Source organism: Felis catus, chromosome D4, assembly GCF_018350175.1.
Source record: "Felis catus isolate Fca126 chromosome D4, F.catus_Fca126_mat1.0, whole genome shotgun sequence".
In the NCBI taxonomy this organism is placed as follows: domain Eukaryota; kingdom Metazoa; phylum Chordata; class Mammalia; order Carnivora; family Felidae; genus Felis; species Felis catus.
The window spans coordinates 55,180,720-55,206,965 of record NC_058380.1 but is presented as its reverse complement, the minus strand read 5'-3'; the positions used below and the strand labels follow the sequence as shown (position 1 = coordinate 55,206,965).

At 39.2% G+C, this 26,246-nt stretch overlaps 1 protein-coding gene across 6 annotated transcripts in view; it reads left to right on the top strand.

Annotated features, from left to right (window-relative positions):
* The window catches only part of APTX (aprataxin), a 262,688-nt gene that overhangs the window by 62,864 nt on the left and 173,578 nt on the right, over positions 1–26,246 (top strand). For 4 of the 6 annotated variants that reach the window (XM_045043469.1, XM_045043467.1, XM_045043465.1 and 1 more), the window contains exons 9-10: positions 1,372–2,014; positions 10,163–10,292. The gene's annotated coding sequence lies outside the window, so the exon portion shown is untranslated. Of the gene's footprint in view, positions 1–1,371; positions 3,224–10,162; positions 10,293–26,246 lie in introns of those variants that run through there. The other 2 variants (XM_045043468.1, XM_006939202.4) reach the window with 2 other exon arrangements.

The following is a 26,246-nucleotide window of genomic DNA, read 5'->3' as shown; positions in this document are numbered from 1 at the left end:
TAACAAAACTAGTAACAGAAATTCTTCCTGGCTCAAAGTCTGTGGTTTTAACCACTGTGCTGCACTTTTCCTGTCTCTTCCATGGTCATATTCTGGAACTGGCCTTCTTCTAGAACATCTTCCTTTTAGAAGAAATATTTAAACATTTTAAAAAATGTTTTTAATTATTTTTGAGAGAAAGAGACAGAGTGTGAGTGGGAGAGGGGCAGAGAGAGAGGGAGACACAGAATCTGAAGCAGGTTCCAGTCTCTGAGCTATCAGCACAGAGCCTGACATGGGACTCAAACTCGTGAACCACGAGATCCTGACCTGAGCTGAAGTTGGATGCTTAACCGACTGAGCCACCCAGGCACCTCAGAAGAAATGTTTAGAAGAAAATTTTCATTACATTTTTTTGAGTAAAATTCAAGTATCCTGATCCTTGGGTCCAGCCCTTAGCTTTTCTATAGCTTCATTTCCACTCTGTTTTTCACCATTGTCAAAATCTTCAATTTCTTGGTCCTACCACTTCCTCCCAGTTTAGTAAACCCATCTTAGGCTTTCTTTCTTCTCTATGAGCCTCATGTTTGATCATCTAAAATATTCTCCCATAAAGAGGCCTCGCTGGCTTAGTTGGTAGAGTATGTGACTCTTATTTATTTATTTATTTATTTATTTATTTATTTATTTATTTATTTACTTTAGAGAAAGAGAGAGCATGTGAGTGGGGAGAGGCGCAGAGGGAGAGAGAGAATCTCTCCATGCTGAACATGGAGCCTGATGTGGGGCTCAATCTCGCGATTGTGAGGTCATGACCTGAGCCGAAATCAAGAGTTGGACGCCCAACTTACTGAGTCACCCAGGTGCCCCAGAGTGTGTGACTCTTGATCTCGGGGTTGTGAATTCTAGCCCCACGTTGGGTGTAGAGATTATTTAAAAATAAAATCTTAAAAAAATGTTCTCCCATAAATACTCCTTTTACTTCTATTCTATTGCTAAACCCACTCTATTATATCCCAACCATGGATTGATGCCTCAATTTGCTTCCTTTGCTTCTATCTTCAGATTAACTAGTCAATGTTAGAGACAAGTATCAGTAGGTCTTGTAATAAACCTTGCAGATTGGTACCACTACACATTTATGGCCTTAAACTCTTGCTAGGCTCTCCTTTCATTCTGTGGCATTGCTGTTTTCAGGTCCTTTCTTCATTGTTTTCAAGAACAGTGCCATGTCGGTACCATTGTCCTTAAGTTGTCACTTCCCTTACTCTTAGCTAGGTTTTCTCTTGCTTCATCAAGCACATTGAGACCAGTAAGTATTATTTTGCTCAACTTTCCATCCCTTTGCTGCCACTCATCTACATGCATACCATTCTTGACTGTCTTCCACAGGATAAGGGGAACTCCTTCTTATACAAATCCAACTCCTCACCTTGACCACAAGTCCAAGATGGAAGCATCTGTGTTCTGGGCAGGAGGATGGAAGAGAAGGTGAAGAAGGGGATCAAGGATTCACACATACTCTTTGAGGAAGTTTCCTGGAATCTCCTCCATGATTCTTCTTTTTGTATTACCATGGCCAGAATTCAGCCACAAGCCAAAGGTGACCAAGCTTTAAGGGCAGCTTGAGATATAACCTTTATTTTTGGCAAATCCATGCTCAACTAAAATTTTTATTATTACAGAAGCAGCATAGAATGTAAATTAGAGACATTGAACAGTGTCTACCAGTATTCCTTTGCACATGAAAAAAAATTAAGTTCCCTCACTCTTTTTTCTTTTTACTTATATTGCAAATATTTTGCAAATATTACCTTTTAATTTTATAATCTTTAATTTTTTTATCCTCTCATCATACAGAAGAGGGAACATGAAGGGGGGAGAAGGGCAGAGGCAGAGAGAGGAAATCCCCAGCAGGCTCCATGCTCAGCACAGAGCCCAATGTGGGCTTGATGCGGAACTTGATCCCATGACCCTGGGACCATGACCCAAGCCAAAATCAAGAGTGGGACCCTCAACCGACTGAGCCACCCAGGTACCCCAGGCATTCCGTTTTATAAAACTAATTTCTTGTTTCTGGATTTTATATTTTGCTTAAGTAGGCCTTCCTTATCCATATGTTCTCATATTTTCTTTTGGTAGTTTTATACTTTTGTTTTTTTTTTTTTACTTTAGATCTTCATTATATGTGGTATTTAAATTTTGGTAGTGTGACATAGGGATCCATCTTTATTTTTTCAATTTTTATCTAACTCCAACTCGTTTTAAACTAGCCTTCATTCTCATTCATTTGAAATGCCACATTTATGGTGAACTAAATTTTAATACATACACAAGTCTGTTATGGGCTCCCTATTTCAGTTATATTGAGCTATTACTAAACTCTCAATTTTTGTTACCATGGTTTTGTAGAATTTCTTTATTCTTCACTCTTTTTCTTCTTTTCCTCCCCACTCCTCCTCCTTTCTCTACTCTTACTTTCATTTCACCTAGCTGAGCTTGTAGGACACTCCTATGAGCAAGCTTCCACCTCTGTTTTCTTCACTGTAGAATCTTTGTGCCTCTTGTACTCAGCACCTTTGCGTTTCTTTGCTGCCTAATGTCACCTTTCTGGGTCTTGCATTGTGTGAGATGCTGCCATTGGATGGATTGCTGCTTATAGTTGACTTGTTCTTTGTGCTTCATCCTTTTGATCCTTTGTGTGTGTATAAAATCTATTTATTTTTATGACTATATTTAAACATCTTCCCTAAGTTCTCTGAAGATGTAAAAATCAATTGTTGACATCAATACATGTGAATCCACCTCTTTATTTCCTTTTATTTATCTTTTTTGACTGCCTGACTGGTTTCTTCAGGAAGGATGAAATTGTTTTCTGAGTCAATGAGCTGCTAAATCTCAGAATCAGGTAGCACATGAATGTTACATGGTGCTCAGTGGTTTATACGGCCTTGGAAACAGTTTGCTACCTAAAGTTCTGGTGAACTTGTCCTGGATGCAGATAATAAGGGAGTGCTTGTGGGTGGTTCAGTAGGATGAGAAATAGGCACACCTCTCCCTAGAGCTTTATCTCTCTAGACTCTTTGGGCCACTTTTCTGCTATCCACTTTGACTTTCTCTATGGTCATGGCCTGTCTGACCAGTGTTCTTCTTTAACATTTTATTGTCTTGTCTACAGTTTCTTTTCCAGATGAATTTCCTATTCAACTTGTCAGAATCTAATAAAAAAGTCTCACAATTTTGACTTTGACTGTATTTAATCCAACTACTGGGAGGGATATTAACCTTATTGACCATGTTGGATCATCAGAACAGATTCTGATGACAGGACTTGGGACTTTAGTGGTTTTCATGAGTGTGTGTGTATGTGTGTGTACCTGCGTGTATAGGTGTATAGAATGGTGGGTGGGAGATAAACATGGAGGGCTTTCCTTTACAGTGTCGTTCCAATAGGAACTGTAGGGGGAAAGTAAATTTACTTGTTTAGTCAGCCATCTTGAATAGAAGCTCTGATTACTTTTATGAGACAGAACAATCTATATTTAAAAAGGAATCAAGGCCAAATAAGCCAATACAGTTTGGTTTACATTAAAATGTTAATCAATGCGCATGAAGTCACTGAATGCACAAAAGGTTGCCACGGCAACAGTCATTTTCATGAAATGATTTTAGATACTAGATTCTTGAGTGAAGGCATGCCTTATTATTTGTTTTAAGACATCTTTAGTGCACTCGCTTTCTCTCTCTCTCTCTCTCTCTCTCTCTCTCTCTCTCTCTCTCATCTCCTTGGAGGATAGAAAATGGAAAGGGATCTGCGCCTGATAGAATTCTTTGAAAGCAACAGAAATAAATTTTACTCATTGAAGCAAAAAAATATATTTATTGGTAGGATGAAAGGGTGGTTCACAGAGTTGAAGGAAATGTGAAGAGGGGGATTCAGAGGGGTCAGAAGTATAAAGCAACTCTGAGAATCTGGGAAGCAGTAATCACAAAATGGCATCTTCAGGGCAACCAGAAGAATGAGTGAACTCTTACCATTTTCAGTTTTGTGTCACTATGTTCAAGGTTTAAATTCTAGGAAGTTTTTGATCTACCTGGTTTGAAAGAAAAATTTTGTACACACACACGCATGCGCGTGCACATACACACACCTTTTTATAGAGAGGATTGTTGCAGAGAGATGATTCTTCTTTTTTTAATTATTTATTTAAATTCAGGTTAGTTAACATACAGTGTGGTATTGGTTTCAGGAATACAACCCAGTGATTTATCACTTACATATAACACCCAGTGCTCATCCAATGAGTGCCCTTCTTAATGCCCATCACCCATTTAGCCCATCTTCCCACTGACTCCCCTCTAGCAACCCCCAGTTTGTTCTCTGTCTTAAAGAATCTGTTATGGTTTGCCTCCCTGTTTTTATCATATTTTTCTTCCCTTCCCCTATGTTCATCTGTTGTGTTTCTTATAGTCCACATATGAGTGAAATCTTTCTCTGCCTGACTTAGTTTGCCTAGCATAATACACTCTAGTTCCATCCACATTTTTGCAAATGACAAGATTTCATTCTTTTTGATTGCCAACTAGTATTTGATTGCCATTGTGTGTGGAAATCTTCTTTGCCCATTCATCAGTCAATAGACATTTGGGCTCTTTCCATAATTTGGCTCTTGCTAATGGCATTGCAGAGAGATTATTATTTAAGTTTATTTCTTTATTTTGAGAGGGCTGCAGAGAGAGTCCTAAGCAGGCTCTACACTGACAGTGCAGGCTTAGGGGCTAGACTCATGAACCGTGAGATCATGACCTGAGCCGAAGTCAGATGCTTAACTGACTAAGCCACCCTTTGCTAGGTGACTTTGTGGTTCCTCTTACCAGAGGTGTAGTATATTTTTCTGTCCTACTGATGTTGGGATGGGCCATGTGATTTCTTTTGGCCAATGAGATATTAGTGAACATGATGACAACAAAGGCTTCAAATATGTTGATGTGTTTTGGCTTGCCCTCCTGTGCTTCTGTGTTGCCATAAACATATCCTAAGTTCTCCCCTAGACCCAGAAGAATGATGACGTGGAGCAGAGCTGCCCCAACCGACTCACATACCCACAGTGTGAGGCTAAGCTGTCTCAGCAGACCTGCAGATTTATGAACATGAGAGTAAATACTTGTAGCATGTTCCTTGGTTTTGGGGTAATCTGCTAAGCAGCATTTTTTTGTGGTAGTATTTAACTGATACATTACTCTTCCAGTGAATGTATTCATTTAAACGAGAGTATTGTGGAGTTCATGCCTTAACCATTTGCATGTTTATAGAGATTCATGCATGATAGAGAGAAAATGCTAGGCAGAAGCTGTCTTGTGGAATCCCCTTAGTATATACCAGGAGGCAAAAACCTACTAAATAAATATTGGTTTCACACACTTAATGATCACTGTTTTTGTTAGAAAAGTGAAGTGGATTCTGAAAAGCCTTTATAACACAGTATAGTTATCCAGAATTCTTTCCCAGCTAAGTGCATTTTCTTCATAATTCTAGTATAGGTTAGACTGTGGCTCTGGTTATTATAAACTTGCCAGAACTTTGATGGCTCTTGAAACTCTGTTTAATATGGTATCCAAAAAGAAAACAAAAAAATGGTATCCAGCAGATTTCTAGGCAGAAGTCTTCCAAGGAGAAAGCCATCAACACATTCCTGGAAGTTGTTCTGTTTATGAGATTGAGTTCAAAACTCTAGTTTTGTTTTGTTTTTTTTTTTTTTGGTCTATAAAAAAATCAGTTTTTATTTTATTAACTCTTATTAAATAAGAGTCTTCTTATTTGTATTGTTGATGGCAGGGTCCCCATCAACCTGGTTCCTGTCCTTTCTCCTTATCCCAGGCTGATTGAACTTATAAATATGCAAAAAAGTAATTTCCATTTCTTCAGCTATTGAGAAAATGGGGTTTGGGGGTGCCTGGGTGGCTTAGCTGAGTGACTCTTGATTTTGGCTTAGCTCATGATCCCAGGGTCCTGGGGTTGAGCCCCACATCGGGCTCCGTGCTGAGCATGGGGCCTACTTAAGATTCTCTCTCTCTCTCTCTCTCTCTCTCTCTCTCTCTCTGTCTTTCTCCCTCTCTCTGTCTCTTACTCTCACCCTCTCCCTTCTGCTTGTGCTCTCTCTCTCTCTCTCTAAAAAAGAAAAAAAAAAAAAGAAAGAAAATGGGGTTGATCTTCACAGTGGCAAGCATTGCTTTCACTAATATAAAGTAGCATAGTCCCACCCCAGGAAACCTGGCAGCCTGTGGAAATAGTTCAACTCCACTTGTGTGTGTGTGTGTGTGTGTGTGTGTGTGTGTGTGTGTGAACTAACATGGACAAATGGCCCAGGTCATGCCTTTTGGCATGGTCTCTTACCTGTTGTCCACTGATGGATGACCTGAAGGATCCTGAAGGAAGCCCATTTCTCTGGGTTTGGGCATCACAGAGTCACTGATTTTGGCCTTCAGTGGGGCCTCAGTGGACCTGGGAGGACTTCAGTTGTACAACTCTTGAACATTCCTGGAAACTGGTGCAAAACGTCCTTTATGTCTTATGGCATAGTTTTGTAATTTTCTCTCAAAGTATATCCTCCACATTTCTTAAGTTTATTGATAGTGGTTATTCTTTACATGTAAAGAGTTTTGCTTTTGGAGTTAAATTTTTCATCGCGTTTTTGGGTTTTGCTAATATATAGGAAAGTTAGTAATTTGGATAATTTGTTTCATAACTAGCCCCTCAGTGAATATTCTGATGAGTAATGATTAGTTGATATCCTGAAGCTTTTAAATAGACCCTCATGTGAGAATTCTTTCTCTTTTCTGATAGTTATACTTTTTTTTTTATTGCCTTCTCCCTACCCCCATTTGCCATAATATTCAAGGAACTTTTAAATATAGCTGTAATATTGGATATTTCAGTTTTGATCCTAAAACTTATGTCTATGTTTTAAGGGGCTTGGTTTCTCATTTTCTGTTTTTCTATTCAGGCATATGTATATGTATCTCTATGTATACTTTACAGATTTTTATTTTTAAGTAATCTCTACACCCAACATGGGCTTGAACGCACAACCCCAAGATCAAGAGTCACAAAGCTCCACTGACTGAATCAGCCAGGTGCCTGAGGCATATGTATATTTTATTAAATGAAGGGAATTGTTCCCTAAGTTTAATGCTCTGTAAAGGATTATTAGAACATGAAAATTACCTGGACCATGAAAATGTGTTTTCAAATTATGTCAAATTTGAGAGAATTTGGAAGAATATGGAAGAAAATCACATAAATCCTTCTTTAGAAAGAAAGAAAATTATACGAACAGAAATATGATTTTTCACTTTAAGAACAGAAGATCAACTTATCAGTAAAGTACTCGTTAGTTGGATTTTGAAGGTTCAAGAAAAATATCTAAGACAAATGCATTTCTTTTCATTGAACTAACTGTTTTGAAGCTCCTGACACCCAAGGAGAAGATAAGAATTTTTCTAGTACTAAAAAATCTGTTCCTTTCCAGGGCGCCTGGGTGGCGCAGTCGGTTAAGCGTCCGACTTCAGCCAGGTCACGATCTCGCGGTCCGTGAGTTCAAGCCCTGCTTCAGGCTCTGGGCTGATGGCTCAGAGCCTGGAGCCTGTTTCCGATTCTGTGTCTCCCTCTCTCTCTGCCCCTCCCCCGTTCATGCTCTGTCTCTCTCTGTCCCCAAAATAAATAAACGTTAAAAAAAAAAAATTAAAAAAAAAATCTGTTCCTTTCCTGTAGCACATAATAAACGCATTGTTTAATTTGCTGTCTCTAACACTTCTGAAATATTATTTAAACAAATTGTATTATGTTAATAGTGGCTTTTATTAAAGAGAATAATGAATGTCTCAAATATTGTTTGTTGTAAATGATTCACAGTAAACTTCTAGGATCTTCTTTAAAGACTGGTTGTAATCAACATTTATATAAAAATATGCACCCGAGGGGTGCCTAGGTGGCTCAGTCGGTTAGGCTTTGGATTTCGGCTCAGGTCATGATCTTGCAGTTCATGGGTTTGAGCCCTGCATTATGCTCTGTGCTGACAGCTCAGAGCCTGGAGCCTGCTTTGGTTTCTGTGACCCTTTCGCCACTTGCTTCTGTCTCCCTCTCTCTCTCTCTCTCTCTCTCTCTCTCTCAAAAATAAAAATTAAAAAAACTAAAAAAAAATATATACCTGATTTCTTCAATATAGTAGATTTAAAAAGATAAAAGAATTCTTGACAGTTTGTCCCCTGAAACTTAAACACAATGCAGTAAGTAATAGGGTGAGATAGTTACATGGTCACGGATAGCCCCAAATTGCAGTGTAACCCCAAATCACTAAGGAATGTACATCATGGATTTAATAAACTTCTTTGGCACATACTATGTCAAGAATTAGGCAAGAACTTCTGAGTTATGTGCATCTTGCACTTTCCTCAGCCCTGTGCGCTTCAACCTTTCTTTTCTCCCTCTTGAGAAGCCCACTCATGGAGGAAGCCACTAAGCCTAATCTCCCATTAACTTCCTCAACTTCCTTCTTTTGCTTCACCTCCATTCACTCTCCCTAGCTCTAAGCTTGAAGGCAGTTGAGGGGCTCTATTTAGCTAAAAGATTTTGAATTAGGAGAAGAAAAGAGCTAGAATATAAGCTATTAGATTTAAGAGTGGTTGTCAGTGGACATAGGGCAAGTTTAAAAATTCTTCCCCCTTTTTTTCCCTACTGGTGTCCTATGAAGTTCTTCCCCACTCTGTGAGAATACTTTTTTTTTTTTTTTTTTTTTTTTTTTTTTTTGGCATGATGTGTGCAGCCTTAGTAGCCCCAAGGCTGGGAAGGCTGGGAAGGCTGGGGAGGGTTTGATGCACCCAAACAGCTTTTCTCTCATCATTGAAATTCTCCTCACATACCAGTCTGGTTATTTTCTTATACATTTGCACAAGGCATCTATGGCATGAGTCACAGTAAGAAACTCATCATAAGAATGTGCCAGATTGCAAAATAGATTTCCTTCCCCCCACTAATAGCAGATTTAAGATTTTAAAATTACAGTGATTCAGTAGGCTTAAGAGTATGATTTTTGAAGCCTCATACTTTTTTTTTTTTGCTAATATAAACTGCATTTTTGACTATAAAAATTAACTCAAATTATCATTTAATTTATTCTCAAGTTTAAGCAATTGCCCCTATGGAGCTGTACTCTTCAAATTGAAAATGAATTCCATCATAAATATCACACCACAATTAAGTATCACAAGCATAGGCAGCAGGTGCAACTCTACTGTTAGCGTGTATGTGTGCCGTGTGTACATGCTGAGTGTGTGTTGTGTGTGTGGTATATGTGTGTATATATGATGGGTGTGTGGTTTGTGTGTTGGGCATATATGTGTTATGTACATGTGTTTGGTGTATGTGTGCTATTTATGGTATAATTTTTGTGACGAATAAGTGTGTGCTGTGGTGTGTGAGTGGAGTGTGTGGTATGTGTGTGGTGTGTTTGCTTGTGGTGTGTGTTGTTTGTGTAGTATGTGCGTTTTATGTTTGTGTGATGAATATGTGGGGTGTGTATGTGTGCATGTCTGTGTGTGTCTGTGTGTGGTGTTCTGCAGGGATTTGAGACCCAGAGCTTAAACTTTTTGGTTTAAGGGACGCCTGGGTGGCTCAATTGGTTGAGTATCCAACTTCGGCTCAGGTCATGATCTCACAGTTTGTGGGTTTGAGTTCTACATCAGGCTTTGTGCTGACAGCATGGTCCCTGCTTTGAATTCTCTGTCTTCCTCTCTCTCTGCCCCCTCCCCTCCCTGCTCATGGGCTCTCTCTCTCTCAAAAATAAATAAAAAAATATTAAAAAGTGTTTTTGGTTTAAGAGTCTCTCTGCATTGGGATCAGTTAGCAAAGTCTTTACAATTGTTTCATCTCTTCAGAAATCATTTAGAAGGTGTTTTCTGAAGCTTAAGTGTTTGTTTTTTAGGAGGAAACTTCAAATATTATAAACTAGAAGAAAGTGAAAGTGATTGCTGCATTACTGTAAGTTTAGCTGACAATATGCTTTAATTTAGCAAACAAAACCACTTGTATACAGAGTAAGTATACTCAGAGCTTCAAGATGACCCATCTCCTCTGCCTCTGACGCATAATCCATCCTGGTCAGTTGGAACATTTCTTTCTCTTCAGAGGCAGTTGCATGTTGGCATTTCTACTAATGGCCCTATGCCATCCGATGGGAGACAGCATAGCCTAGAGACTGAGAATGGGAACTCCTGAGTCCGAACACTTGGATCTGAATGCTGGCTCTACCAACCAGGTGAGGGCTTAACCTTGATGAGTTACCTCATCTGTGAAATGGGGTAATAATGGCATTTGCCTCACAGGGTTGTTGGGAGGCTTTTATGAGATGATGCTGTAAACATGGTGCTTGGAAGATAGTAAGTATGAAATGTAATGTATGCATGTGTGGTAAGTATTGAATGAGCATGTGCGTTGAGGATGGAGGGGATCCTCCATCCATGCATATGGCCATGCCATATGGAAGGTAATGGAAGCTGTTAGTGGACCATTTTTTCCAAGATTTACCATGAATGTATTCCATTTGGTTTGCCTATACCAATTAGATTTATGAATGACCTCTTAGGTCTTGCATCAGTGTAGCCTGATTTCTTGGTAGGGTTAATAATGTGTCTCTTAAAGAATGCTTATGAGGGGTTTTAAATGACATGTCAGTAGTTCTAGGTCTGGCCCCAAATAGGGCAAAAGTCATTTGAGCAAAAATGCTCTCCCCTGCATGTTGAAAAACTGGCTCTACCATCTATCTATTCCCTGCTCTAGAATAGGTAAATGTCTCAGCGATGGAAAACTGTACTCAGCATAAAAAACCCCTACAAAGACCCTAACATATTATGAGTCACTCTGACTAACATGCAGTCATTTGGCAGAATTTTCAGGGGAAACTTCACATTTTGTCCTTGCTATTTCTGGGCTCCTATATAGACATTAATGTCTGAGTAAAGTGTCCATTAGAAGGCTCTGGGTGCTGGAACAGTCTGTGGATGTGGGATGTCTACTGTGTTCCTTCGATTGTGCTTGTCCATTTTGTTTAATAAGGAGGATCTCAAGGCCCTCTCTTGGTGTGAGGGAGGCAGATTGTGGAATCAAGGGGCATGTGGGGATGGGGAAATACCTACAGAAATCCAAAACCTTGCACTTGTCTAGTACTGTAGCCACTGCCAAAGAGTTTTGTGAGGTACCCAGCCAGCTGGAAAGATGCCCCTGGGAACAACCGCTATATCCACCATGCCGGCATCTACTCCTGCCCCTGGCCTTCACAGTTAGTGCTGGTCTTTAACATGTCTGCTGGACATTAGGCTGAGTGTCAGGAACTAACAGAGAAGGGCAGTCCTGCCAGGTTTCTATCAGAACTTAGCTCTCCCTGTCTTTTCCCCTGTCTTGTGTCTCTCCCCTCAGTCTGGGGCCCACAGGCAGATGGAAGGGATGTCTTTAGCATCCCCACCTCCAGTCCTCAGTCATTGTTAATGACAAAGTCATCTATTGCACCCATCCCTTTAATCCCAAGTTTATCCCACCTCCCCTCAATCCCGTCCACCTTGCCAAGGGTTCTTCATTATTTCTCCAGCAAGATTTAAATCCATACCTTAACCTTTCTTCTAGGCCTCCTCAGACATCCTAAAATTATTTTCTTCTTGAGTCACTTTCTCTCTACCAGTTTTTCCAGGAGACTTTTCTTGGACAACATTTCATCCCTTCTAGATTTTCTCCCACTAAGTTTTATGTCAGGCTTAGCTCTGCCTGTGGGTTCTCCGTGTCCAGCTCACCAAATCAATTTCTCTTTTTTATGTAGATAACTCTTGCTTTCTTACTTCTAACAAATCCTTCCACTTTTTGAAAGGGAGATGACAATTTTCTCTATACCTTAGTTTATTCACTTGTAGACAAAATGTGGTTTTACTTTTGATCAATCAATAAAGAAATCAGTACGTTAAGAATGTTATTGAGCAAATATAATATGTGCTCATATGTTATTGAGCAAATATAATAATTTGATATGTGCTTGAGGTCATATAAAGGGCTATTGTATATAGGCTTGCTTTCAAGAAGCTTAGTCATGTTAGAGAAACAATTTTAATATCCATGCATCAATAAATGAGTAAGTATGCATTAGTTGTTATAGTCTGCCTTTATGAAGGAATTAAGGTGGTTTATAATAAAAGGTGGTTATGTAAAAGAATGTTACAGTAATGATAAAAGATCAAGAACATGTAATAGATAATTGAAAAGGAAACCCAACTTAAGGTAAATTATTGGGCTTAAATACAAAATTTGGAATTGGGCTTCCTAGAAGTTAAGAAAAAAGAGAAACATGATGAATTATATAATTTCCATGTCTCATCATAGGATACATATCAGTTTGCAAACATTGAATTTTTTTAGGTATTACATACTAGAAGAATCTGTCCATTCAGTTACTTATTGTGCAAGTGCTGTGTTCCAGACACCATGGATATGAAGTGTATAAGAAAAACAAATTCTCTCTCTTCATGAGGTTTTTAGTGAAGAGAGAGAGTCAAGAACTCATTAGATAGTGATGAGTGCTCTGATAAGTGGATTAATGGGATAGAGAGTGCTGGAGAGGCAGGGGGAAGGTCTCTCTGGGGAGGTAACATATGAGCACTTACCATGAATGATAAGAAGAGCCATGCAAAGAGCATTTCAGGTAAGGAAACAGCAAGGTCCAAGGACCGGGGATAGGAAAAAACTTTATATATTTGAGAATCAACCAGTAAGACTGGAGGAAACTTGGAGAGGGATATAGCAGTTGTGTGAGTGGCAGGGGACTGGTAGGAGATGAAGCTAGAGAAGGTAGCCATGTTTGGCTTTGTAGAGATTTGGATTGTTTTCCCCAAGTGTGATTGGGGAGCTTTTGGAAATTTTGAAGGGGCAAAGTTTTGTTATCTTTTGTAGTGTCTAATTCTGATTCCCACTAGCTATTATACGGAAAACAGCCAGCAGGAGGCAAAAGTGGAAGCAGGGAGAACAATTGGGTCTTCTACTGGAGTCCCTGTTGGGACTATTGCAAAAGTCTGAGTGACAGAAAATGCTGACTTGGTCCAGGATGAAGTTGGTGGAGGTGGGATTAAGTGTTTGGACTGAAGCAGAATCAATATGACTTGCTGATTAGCTGCATGAAGAGAACAAGAGAGAATTGAGATTGTTCTAGGTTTTTGGTTTGAACAAATGGATGAATGATGATCCATCTTTTAAGATAGCAAAGACTGGGCATAAGCTGGTTTGGAGAGCAAGATCAGGAGTTTTATTTTGGACATGGTCAAATTGAGTTACTTATGAGATAATTCAGTTGAGATGTAAAGTGGACACTTGAATCCGTAAGTATGGAACTCAGGGATGTGATATACATTTGGGCATCAGCAGCACACTCAAGTTGTATCTATTACTATTTCAATGGAGCATTTAAATTAATAGACAAGGTTTTCAATGGGGATTGATATAGAAATAGTTTTCAAATGGCCACTTCGTGACTATATTGGCCATGGTTCTCCAGAGAAACAGAATAGGATGTGTATTTAAAGAAATCAACAAATAAGATTTATTACAGGGAATTGGGTAAAGTGATTATGGAGGCTGAGGGGTCCCAAATCTGCAATTTGGCAAGCTGGAGACCCAGGAGAGCCAATATGTATGTAGTTCCAGTTTGAGTCTAAAGGTCTGAGAACCAGGGAAGCTGATGGTATAAAGAGGAGTTTCCTCTTACTCAGTCTTCTTGTTCTACTCTGTTCTTCAGTAGATTGAGTGAGACCCACCCACCTCGAGGAGGGCAATCTACTTTACTCAGTCTTCTAATTCAAATGTTAATCTCATCCAGAAACACTAAGATATACCAAAAATGATATTTGTCCAAAAGTCTGGGTACCCCATGGCCCAGGTAAGTTGACACATAAAATTAATCATTACAGTAGAGCATTACATGAAATGATAATTCTATGAGGAGTGTGTGCAGCTAAAACAGGGAGTTTCTTGATGATCTAACTTGTTATAAGGTTAGAACCTGTAAATTCCAGAGACAGGCCTGGCTTGCATGGCAATGGTTGTTTTTCCTTATTGTACAAGAATTTTAGCTTTTTCTTATAGACCCAAAATGAATACTAGATAAATAAATTGGTTGACCCAGTGAATCAAGTAATTAATTAACCCATTAGACATTTATGAAGATTTTTTAACTTGCTGGATAATACCATTAGGTCACAGTCTATTTGGGAGGCCACCACATGAACAGGTAAATTATGTTTTAGTGGGGCTAGTGCCTGGCCACAATGAAGGTATGAAGAAAGAAGAACAAAGGAGGAAGAGACAATACTAATGGAGAAAGAGTTGGTGGTTAGGGAAGGATTCACTGGAGAAGGTAGACCAGGGTTTTGCTAGGTGAAGAAGGAGGCAGAGGAGTTGTGTATAGAGAATGGTGTGGAGGTATGGGAGGGCCTGAGGTGTCTAGATAGGAGAGATGTGTAGGATGCACGGTATTGAGTGGAGGGAACTGAGGCCATTTGGGCCCAGAGAGTGAAGTACCTTGTATTTCTGCCTAAGGAGTTTGGGTTCTTTCCTGCAGGCCAGTAGGTCTCCTCTACCTTTAGTAGAAACAAGAATCACCTGGGAACTTGTTAAAAATGGGGATTCCTAGGCCTTCTCTCTAAGGAGATGGATGCAGTTCATCTGTGGCTCAGGAAGTGACAGCTTAATGAGCTCCCTAGCTGATTCCAATGCAGTTGGTTCAAAGACCCTACCACCACTATGTGCTGTGAAAGCTTTTCAGAAAAGGGAGTGACATGACCTGATTTATTTTTAGGAAGATAATTCTGCCAACTGTGTGGAAAACAGACTGACTTCACTGGCAGGGAAAAATGTATAGGAAGTTGCAGCAGCAGGCATCCTGGTGAGAGATTATGATGACTGGGGCTAAAATGTTAGTAAGGATGAAGAAATGGGCTGAATCTAAGAGACCTCTCTGAGTTACGATTCACAGTTTACCCGAGCAGAAGAAGGGCTGAGAAGAATGAATGTTGGTTCCCAAGTGTCTACCTTGGAAGAATGTGTCATCAATAATGGCTGGCACTTGGTAACTATGTGTTGAGTGAATGGGTGAATAAATATGGGAAAAGTAGGTGAGATGGAGTCAGAAAGGAAAATTGCATTTTATTTAAAAAAAATTTATTTTATTTATTTAAAAAAATTTTTTTAACGTTTATTTATTTTTGAGACAGAGAGAGACAGAGCATGAACGGGGGAGGGGCAGAGAGAGAGGGAAACACAGAATTGGAAGCTCCAGGCTCCGAGCCATCAGCCCAGAGCCCAACGTGGGGCTCGAACTCACGGACCGTGAGACCATGACCTGAGCTGAAGTCGGACCCTTAACCGACTGAGCCACCCAGGCGCCCTGAAAATTGCATTTTAGATGTTATATTTGAAGTTAATACAAGAAGTACTGATCTAGTATTGGTGAAGAAAGCTCATGCAGGTTTGGAGATATGGATTTGGAAGTTGTTAGTGTAGAGATAGTTCTTAAAGCAAAAGTAGAATCTGAGCCTACTTATCAAGAAGATACAAACCTTAAATAGAAAAAAGCCAAGCATGCAAACCTTTTGGTGTATTTAAAGGACAGACAGAGGAAAACTATTTGGCAGAGAGAGAAAGTAGTTGAAAAGAAGTTGGAGGATTCACAGGAAGTATGTTTTGAAAAGTTTTGAAAATAAAGGAAAGAGTTTCAGGAAGTATGTGTGTATGTGTATACGTGTGTGTGTGTGTGTGTGGTGTGTGTGTGTGTGTGTGTGTGTGTTGGAGGGGCATCTTGGGACCATGTTGTCAGACTAAATGCTGAAATATGTTCTGCCAAAACTCTTCTTTAATATACAGTTGACTCTTGAACAATGGCACCAATCTTCTGTGCAGCCGGAAAATCTGCATATAAATTTTGACTCCCCCCAAACTTTGCTAATAGCCTACTGTTGATTATAAGCCTTAATGACAACATGAACAGTCTATTAACACATATTTTATATGTTATATGTATTATATACTGTATTCTTACAATAAAAATAAGCTAGAGAAAAGAAATTGTAAAGAAAACCATACGGAAAATAAATTTACAGTACTGTATGGTGTTTATTGAAAAAAAATCCATAAATAAGTGGACACATTCAGTTTATTTTTTTATTTTTTATTCTTTTCAATATACGAAATTTATTTTCAAATTGGTTTCCATACAACACCCAGTGCTCATCCCAAAAGATGCCCTCTTCAATGCCCGTCACCTACCCTCCCCTCCCTCCCACCCCCCATCAACCCTCAGTTTGTTCTCAGTTTTTAAGAGTCTCTTATGCTTTGGCTCTCTCCCACTCTAACTCCCTTTTTTTTTCCTTCCCCTCCCCCATGGGTTTCTGTTAAGTTTGTCAGGATCCACATAAGAGTGAAAACATATGGGATCTGTCTTTCTCTGTATGGCTTATTTCACTTAGCATCACGCTCTCCAGTTCCATCCACGTTGCTACAAAGGGCCATATTTCATTCTTTCTCATTGCCACGTAGTACTCCATTGTGTATATAAACCACAATTTCTTTATCCATTCATCACTTGATGGACATTTAGGCTCTTTCCACAATTTGGCTATTGTTGAGAGTGCTGCTATAAACATTGGGGTACAAGTGCCCCTATGCATCAGTACTCCTGTATCCCTTGGGTAAATTCCTAGCAGTGCTACTGCTGGGTCATAGGGTAGGTCTATTTTTAATTTTTTGAGGAACCTCCACACTGTTTTCCAGAGTGGCTGCACCAATTTGCATTCCCACCAACAGTGCAAGAGGGTTCCTGTTTCTCCACATCCTCTCTAGCATCTATAGTCTCCTGATTTGTTCATTTTGACCACTCTGACTGGCGTGAGGTGATATCTGAGTGTGGTTTTGATTTGTATTTCCCTGATGAGGAGCGATGTTGAGCATCTTTTCATGTGCCTGTTGGCCATCGGATGTCTTCTTTAGAGAAGTGTCTATTCATGTTTTCTGCCCATTTCTTCACTGGGTTATTTGTTTTTCGGGTGTGGAGTTTGGTGAGCTCTTTATAGATTTTGGATACTAGCCCTTTGCCCGATATGTCATTTGCAAATATCTTTTCCCATTCTGTTGGTTGCCTTTTAGTTTTGTTGGTTGTTTCCTTTGCTGTGCAGAAGCTTTTTATCTTCATAAGGTCCCAGTAGTTCTAGACCCATGCAGTTTAAACCTGTGTTATTCAAGGATTAACTGCAGTTTGCCAGATTTAGCTCTCTCTTAAGGTCATCCCTGAATCATGATAGAAAAGCCAGGTAGGTCAACAACATAAGGAAGATAGTAGTATTTGCTAGCGGGAGGGCAGTACTTATTTCAAGAAACAGGTATTTTAACTTATTTAGACATGAGGTTGGCTAGGACATATTAACCACCCATCCCCACAGCATTTATTTCTTTATAGCATTTAGATTAGAATTAGCCTTGTTATAGAATTGTCTCTTTTCTGTTAAGTTTCTACAGATTTTGAAGCTACATCAGTCCACCCACCAGTAGACATGACAGTGCTCCTCTTATTTAAAAAAAATTTAAAAGAGATTGTTAAAAAAAAATCTCTACTAATATGTTTGGTGAAACAGGTAACTCATTTTACTTATTTTTTAATTTAATTTAATTTAATTTAATTTAATTTTTTGTAATGTTTATTTATTCTTAGAGAGAGAAAGCACGAGCAGGGGAGTGGCAGAGAGAGGGAGACACAGAATCTGAAGCAGGCTCCAGGCTATGAGCTGTCAGCACAGAGCACAGCGCAGGGCTTGAACTCACTAACTGTGAGATCATGATATGAGCTGAAGCCGGACATTTAACGGACTGAGCCATCCAGGCGCCCCAATTTATTTATTTATATTTATATTTATATTTATATTTATATTTATATTTATATTTATATTTATATTTATATTTATATTTATATTTATATTTATATTCTATTTTATGAAATATTTGTAACAGCCAAACACAAAAGTGGTAAATACACTGGTTCACATAATACCAGAGAAACTTGATTTACATGAAGATGAAAATGTGGAATGTTACCAACATCCTTATACTGCAAAACTAAAGTGACAAAAAGATGACAAATCAGGGGCTGACATGGAATATATGTATATGTATAAACACATGCTATACATTTTAAATAATATGATATACCAGCTAAATCTGCCAGAAATTTGCTACAGTCAGGTTTGATAAAAATGAGTCCTGTGACTTACACTGTGAGGCAGCCGAACTGTTGGAACATTCCATGGAAATTCTATATTCATGGAAGAGAAATTTGTCATTATTGCTCTTACATCATGAGAGAGGCACATAAGGAGTAGGCTTGTGCTATTCAGTTCCAAGTTTGTATAGATGTACAGAAGAAATAGAGAAATGCACATGATATTCCCCTAACCTACACTACATGGAATTGTAAATAGTTTGGGTAATGTACTTTACAAATTTTTGATTTACTTGAAAAGTATTTTTCTTTTTTTTTTTAGGAATAGAATTTAGTGACTCATCACTTACATATAACACCCAGTGCTCATCCCAACCAGTGTCCTTGCTAATGCCCGTCTCCCCATTAGCCCTTCCCCCTGCCAACATCCCACCCACACCCCTCAGTTTGTTCTCTGTATTTAGGAGTCTCTTATGGCTTGTCTCCCTCTCTGTTTTTATCTATTTTTGCTTCCCTTCCCTTATGTTCATCTGTTTTGTATCTTAAATTCCACATAGGTAGGTAACTCGTTTTAATTTTAATTTTGATTTCTACCCCAGGGAAACACTTTTGAGATGGTTATTGGACATGTGTGTTAATATTTTTTTTCAGTAAATTTTGTTAAGGATTGATGTCCATTTGTATTTTGGGTCTTAGAGGTCTTGAATTGATATTTGTATATTCCTTAGATATTAATGGCATTAATAACCTTTTGTTATTTTTGTCAATAATAATTTTTCCAGTCATTGACGCAGTGGTGGGAGGGAAATGTTAACCGTTTTTAAAACAGGCTTTCCACCAAATTCAGAGGCTTACCAGCCTGGCTTCTTGGCCTCTGGCCTTTACTCTTCCATCTACATTTTTGGGGAGTTGTCCACCTGGGCCTCACAAAGGTCTCCTTACAGAATCAGTGCCCCTTTAAAACAAGGGTTACCCTTGAAAATAAAGTGAGGATGAGCCTGTGAATCGTATTAGCTGTATGATTTAACTTCCTTTTTCCTCCCCTAGAGCTCAGGCAGACATATCTGGAACTATTGTAGCACCTGAGATATGTTTCCTTGCAGTTGAAGGCCTGGAGAGTAGTTCTGAAGGCCTCTGTAAATGGAAAACATGCATATATTCGTGTTTGTTGGATAAACTAAAGTCCAACCATTTACGTACAGATTTCTCTTATGACTTCCTTCGAAGTGTTAAATTCAGCATCAGATGATTATGCATGTATAAATAAATAAATAAAGTCTGAGCTCCACTAGGGAAGGGAGAGGTAGGAATTCCTATTGTGTCCTTTTTCAACTCTCATTTTCTAATAGTTTATTTTGGTATTTTATTTTTTTTGTATATTGACCTTGTTTACTGGTAAATTTGACACATTCTCTTATTTATAGATTGTTTTCTCTGAGATAGGTTTTCTTAGTACTGGTGTTTGTTTTTCCTTAAATGGAAGAATTCATCAGTGAAGCCAGCTGTATCTGGAGATTTTTCTGTGGAAAGATTTTTAAATGATTGATATAGTGTCTTTAATAGCTACAGCTTTATTTGGATTTTATGTTTCTTCCTGCATCAGTTGTAGTCAGTCTTATTTTTTTAGGGATTCGTCCATTTCATCTAAACTTTCCAATTTATGGCACAGAGTTGTTCTAATATTCCATTGGTATCTCTTTGAGGTCTGCAGCTTCTGTGGTGAGGTCTCCATTTTAATTTTTGTTATTGGTATTCTGTGCCTTTTCTCATTTTTCTTGATTAGTCTTGCTAAATATAAAGTATCTTCAGTTTTATTAGTCTTGAAGGGAAATTCCTGAATTTTAGGCTTTCTTTCCTAGGCCTCCCCACTTAAGAGTCTTGGCTATTTAAGGCCTGATTTCTTCTGCAAGCCCTGACTCCTGTGTTTCCTCTCTATCACCATGAGTACTGGCTTCTCTGCCTGTAGTATCTGTTCTTGGCCTGACTTCTCAGCTTTCCCACTGCCCGACCCACTATAACCCCTACCATGCTAAGAATCATCATTTGCTTGAGGGGGAAAGAGATAAACAGAATACTAGATTCACTTTATTAAGGGTTCCTTTTCTTTGGAACTTGGCCCTTTAAATGTTTACTTATTTTTGAGAGAAAGAGTGCACGTACACTGGAGGGGAGGTGGGGGGGAGCCGAGAGAGGGGGGAGGGGAACAGAGAAAGGGGGGAGGGGACAGAGAATCTGAAGCTGAAAAGGGCTCCCACCTCATAGCAGAGAGTCTGATGTGGGCTCCAACTCCCCACCCCTGAGCTGACCTGAGCTGAAGTGGGGCGTTCAACTGACTGAGTCACCCAGGTGCCCCTACTTTTTGTATCTATAGATTTGTTTATTCTAGACATTTCATATTAATGGAATCATAAAGTATGTAGTCTTCTATGACTGGCTTCTTTCACTTAGCATAATGTTTCAAGGTATATTCATGTTGTAGCATGTATCAGTATATTACGCCTGCAAATGGTCATAATCCTTTCCAAGTTTGAATCAGCTTTCAATATTTTATTCTTTTTGTTTTCAATGTTGTGAAATATCTTTGAGAGTTCCTTTAACTTGAGGGTGTCTTTTGCTGATGTCACTTCCTCTGGTACCTCCTCATGCTTTTGTCACAGCCACTTTCATATGTGAGAGCATCTTAACTACCTGCCTTAACTAATCCTTGCAATCTGGGTCCAAATTTCACAGCAGCATCCTTATCTGTACTAGCCGCTTCATCAGATAGTTTAACATTAATCAATTTATGCCAACATCTGAAACAATGACAACAACCTTTACTGGCAGTAAAAGGTTCTTTTTCAGTCTCCCTGTAATTACATTTTTCTTTCAATCTGGCAGTTAACTTTAACACTTTGGCTTGAATGTGATCCGAACCGATCTGGATTATCTTTGATTGCAGCCTGCAATCCAAAGTAGACATGCTCCATTTCAACCGCGATTGGCTTTCTGCTTCTACTACCATTTAAACTGAAATGTGTTGGAGCAACTGTACGCTGTTTTTTATATTCATTGAATTTTGTCAACATAGTTTATATCATAGCTTCATGAAAGCCTAGATCTCATCTTATCTTTGCTTCTCTGTTGCCATTTTTTCAGATCTAATTGCATCCAACTTTCACTTCTGGCATTATCACTTTTTGTCTCTTTGTTGCCCTTTAATCCTTGTTATAAAATACTGTGTGAATTTATCACAGGGAGACAAGGAGGTACCACAACTGTACTCTTTACTGTCTGTGCAAGAAATGAATAACAAAGGTGTAGTGGTCAGTCACTGACAGACCTGGAAAGAAGTGATGTCATTGGTCACTGATCATGATACCCATCTGTTATATAGTGATTTGTGGGCTGAAGGTTAGTAGTAAAGTTTGCACTTTATGTGATTACTCACAATTAATATACGGTGTTAACTAAAATTTGAACTGTTTTGTTGAATGGTGTTCAACTGTTTTGTTGAATGGTTTAACTAAAGCATGGTAAATGAAATTTGTACATGTTGGAACAGTGCAAAGTGAGGGGTGCCTATAACATATTTCAATTAATCACATATCTTTCAGCCTCATCTGCTTAATAAACTTGGGTCTCAAACTAACTCTGAATATTTTATTCTATTTGAGGCAGAATCTTGAGGCTCTACCATTCTAGCCTTTGAGTTTTAAAAATTATGGTAGCTGTGGGGTGCCTGGGTGGCTGTCAGTTAGTTAAGTGTCATACTTCTGCTCGGGTCATGATCTTACAGTTCATGAGTTCAAGCCCCTCGTCAGGCTCTCTGCTGTCAGCACAGATCCTCTGTCCCCCTCTCTCTCTGCTCCTCTCTCTCTCTCTCTCTCAAAAGAAATAAACATTAAAAAAATTATGGCAGCTGCTCTGATCCCTGTGATTGTCTTCTCAAAATGTGGTCTCCTCTTTGTCTAATGAAGCCTTGAGCAGCTCTGCCTCTGGCACATGCCATTTCCTTTTGTGGACAAAACAGCAAAGCCTTCTCTGTCTCTGATGTCTCTTGTTCCCTGTCTGTTTCTCTACATTTTTGAGATTTAGAATTGCCCTCCAGAAATGCATGGCAGCCCTTACCTGGCTTTATAGCTCTTACCTTGCAGCCAGGATGAAAGTTTTGCCTTAGCACCCACAGTGTCAGCCAGCTCGACCCTGCCTCTCTAATGAATAACTCATAAACACTGAAAGCACTGTTTTCCCTGAAGAATGCCTCATGGTGGCTGTGACAACCTCTCTTTCAAACCTCAGGCCAACCTTTTATTTTCCCCTTTAAGAATCTTCATTTCATGACATATCAAACAAAGGGCTAGTATCCAAAATCTATAAAGAACTCACCAAACTCCACACCCGAAAAACAAATAATCCAGTGAAGAAGTGGGCAGAAAACATGAATAGACACTTCTCTAAAGAAGACATCCAGATGGCCAACAGGCACATGAAAAGATGCTCAACATTGCTCCTCATCAGGGAAATACAAATCAAAACCACACTCAGATATCACCTCACGCCAGTCAGAGTGGCCAAAATGAACAAATCAGGAGACTATAGATGCTAGAGAGGATGTGGAGAAACAGGAACCCTCTTGCACTGTTGGTGGGAATGCAAATTGGTGCAGCCACTCTGGAAAACAGTGTGGAGGTTCCTCAAAAAATTAAAAATAGACCTACCCTATGACCCAGCAGTAGCACTGCTAGGAATTTACCCAAGGGATACAGGAGTACTGATGCATAGGGCCACTTGTACCCCAATGTTCATAGCAGCACTCTCAACAATAGCCAAATTGTGGAAAGAGCCTAAATGACCATCAAGTGATGAATGGATAAAGAAATTGTGGTTTATATACACAATGGAGTACTACGTGGCAATGAGAAAGAATGAAATATGGCCCTTTGTAGCAACGTGGATGGAACTGGAGAGCGTGATGCTAAGTGAAATAAGCCATACAGAGAAAGACAGATCCCATATGTTTTCACTCTTATGTGGATCCTGAGAAACTTAACAGAAACCCATGGGGGAGGGGAAGGAAAAAAAAGGGGGGCGGTTAGAGTGGGAGAGAGCCAAAGCATAAGAGACTCTTAAAAACTGAGAACAAACTAAGGGTCGATGGGGGTGGGAGGGAAGGGAGGGTAGGTGACGGGCATTGAAGAGGGCATCTTTTGGGATGAGCACTGGGTGTTGTGTGGAAACCAATTTGACAATAAATTTCATATATTAAAAAAATAAAAATAAATGCAAAAAAAAAAAAAGAATCTACATTTCAAAAACTCTTCTTTAGTATTTAACATGAGCTTCACAGACTCACAATGGAAAAAAAGTTTCCTGAAGAGGTTCTGTCTCTTTTTTCTCTTTGGAAACTTTGAGGCATTTTCAATGTGACAGAATAAGTTTTCAATGGAACCAGAGATTCCTTGTGGTTCTTTTGTGCCTCTGAGCACTTAGAACATGGCTAGGCACATAGAAAGCATCTAACAAATGTTTGTCACTTTATTTGTTTTGTTTTTTTTTTTATATGTCTATTTTTTTATTTTTTATTTTTTTTTATTTTATTTTTTTTTGGATTTATTTATTTATTTTTTTTAATATGAAATTTATTGACAAATTGGTTTCCATACAACACCCAGTGCTCATCCCAAAAGGTGCCCTCCTCAATACCCATCACCCACCCTCTCCTCCCTCCCACCCCCCATCAACCCTCAGTTTGTTCTCAGTTTTTAAGAGTCTCTTATGCTTTGGCTCTCTCCCACTCTAACCTGTTTTTTTTTTTCCTTCCCCTCCCCCATGGGTTCCTGTTAATTTCTCAGGGTCCACATAAGAGTGAAACCATATGGTATCTGTCTTTCTCTGTATGACTTATTTCACTTAGCATCACACTCTCCAGTTCCATCCACGTTGCTACAAAAGGCCATATTTCATTTTTTCTCATTGCCACGTAGTACTCCATTGTGTATATAAACCACAATTTCTTTATCCATTCATCACTTGATGGACATTTAGGCTCTTTCCATAATTTGGCTATTGTTGAGAGTGCTGCTATGAACATTGGGGTACAAGTGGCCCTATGCATCAGTACTCCTGTATCCCTTGGATAAATTCCTAGCAGTGCTATTGCTGGGTCATAGGGTAGGTCTATTTTTAATTTTTTGAGGAACCTCGACACTGCTTTCCAGAGCGGCTGCACCAATTTGCATTCCCACCAACAGTGCAAGAGGGTTCCCGTTTCTCCACATCCTCTCCAGCATCTATAGTCTCCTGATTTGTTCATTTTGGCCACTCTGACTGGCGTGAGGTGATACCTGAGTGTGGTTTTGATTTGTATTTCCCTGATAAGGAGCGACGCTGAACATCTTTTCATGTGCCTGTTGGCCATCCGGATGTCTTCTTTAGAGAAGTGTCTATTCATGTTTTCTGCCCATTTCTTCACTGGGTTATTTGTTTTTCGGGTGTGGAGTTTGGTGAGCTCTTTATAGATTTTGGATACTAGCCCTTTGTCCGATATGTCATTTGCGAATATCTTTTCCCATTCCGTTGGTTGCCTTTTAGTTTTGTTGGTTGTTTCCTTTGCTGTGCAGAAGCTTTTTATCTTCATAAGGTCCCAGTAATTCACTTTTGCTTTTAATTCCCTTGCCTTTGGGGATGTGTCGAGTAAGAGATAGCTACGGCTGAGGTCAGAGAGGTCTTTTCCTGCTTTCTCCTCTAAGGTTTTGATGGTTTCCTGTCTCACATTTAGGTCCTTTATCCATTTGGAGTTTATTTTTGTGAATGGTGTGAGAAAGTGGTCTAGTTTCAACCTTCTGCATGTTGCTGTCCAGTTCTCCCAGCACCATTTGTTAAAGAGGCTGTCTTTTTTCCATTGGATGTTCTTTCCTGCTTTGTCAAAGATGAGTTGGCCATACGTTTGTGGGTCTAATTCTGGGGTTTCTATTCTATTCCATTGGTCTATGTGTCTGTTTTTGTGCCAATACCATGCTGTCTTGATGATGACAGCTTTGTAGTAGAGGCTAAAGTCTGGGATTGTGATGCCTCCTGCTTTGGTCTTCTTCTTCAAAATTCCTTTGGCTATTCGGGGCCTTTTGTGGTTCCATATGAATTTTAGGATTGCTTGTTCTAGCTTCGAGAAGAATGCTGGTGCAATTTTGATTGGGATTGCATTGAATGTGTAGATAGCTTTGGGTAGTATTGACATTTTGACAATATTTATTTTTCCAGTCCATGAGCAGGGAATGTCTTTCCATTTCTTTAAATCTTCTTCAATTTCCTTCATAAGCTTTCTATAGTTTTCAGCATACAGATCCTTTACATCTTTGGTTAGATTTATTCCTAGGTATTTTATGCTTCTTGGTGCAATTGTGAATGGGATCAGTTTCTTTATTTGTCTTTCTGTTGCTTCATTGTTAGTGTATAAGAATGCAACTGATTTCTGTACATTGATTTTGTATCCTGCAACTTTGCTGAATTCCTGTATCAGTTCTAGTAGACTTTTGGTGGAGTCTATCGGATTTTCCATGTATAATATCATGTCATCTGCAAAAAGCGAAAGCTTGACTTCATCTTTGCCAATTTTGATGCCTTTGATTTCCTTTTGTTGTCTGATTGCTGATGCTAGCACTTCCAGCACTATGTTAAACAGCAGCGGTGAGAGTGGGCATCCTTGTCGTGTTCCTGATCTCAGGGAAAAAGCTCTCAGTTTTTCCCCGTTGAGGATGATGTTAGCTGTGGGCTTTTCATAAATGGCTTTTATGATCTTTAAGTATGTTCCTTCTATCCCGACTTTCTCAAGGGCTTTTATTAAGAAAGGGTGCTGGATTTTGTCAAAGGCCTTTTCTGCATCGATTGACAGGATCATATGGTTCTTCTCTTTTTTTTTGTTAATGTGATGTATCACGTTGATTGATTTGCGAATGTTGAACCAGCCCTGCATCCCAGGAATGAATCCCACTTGATCAT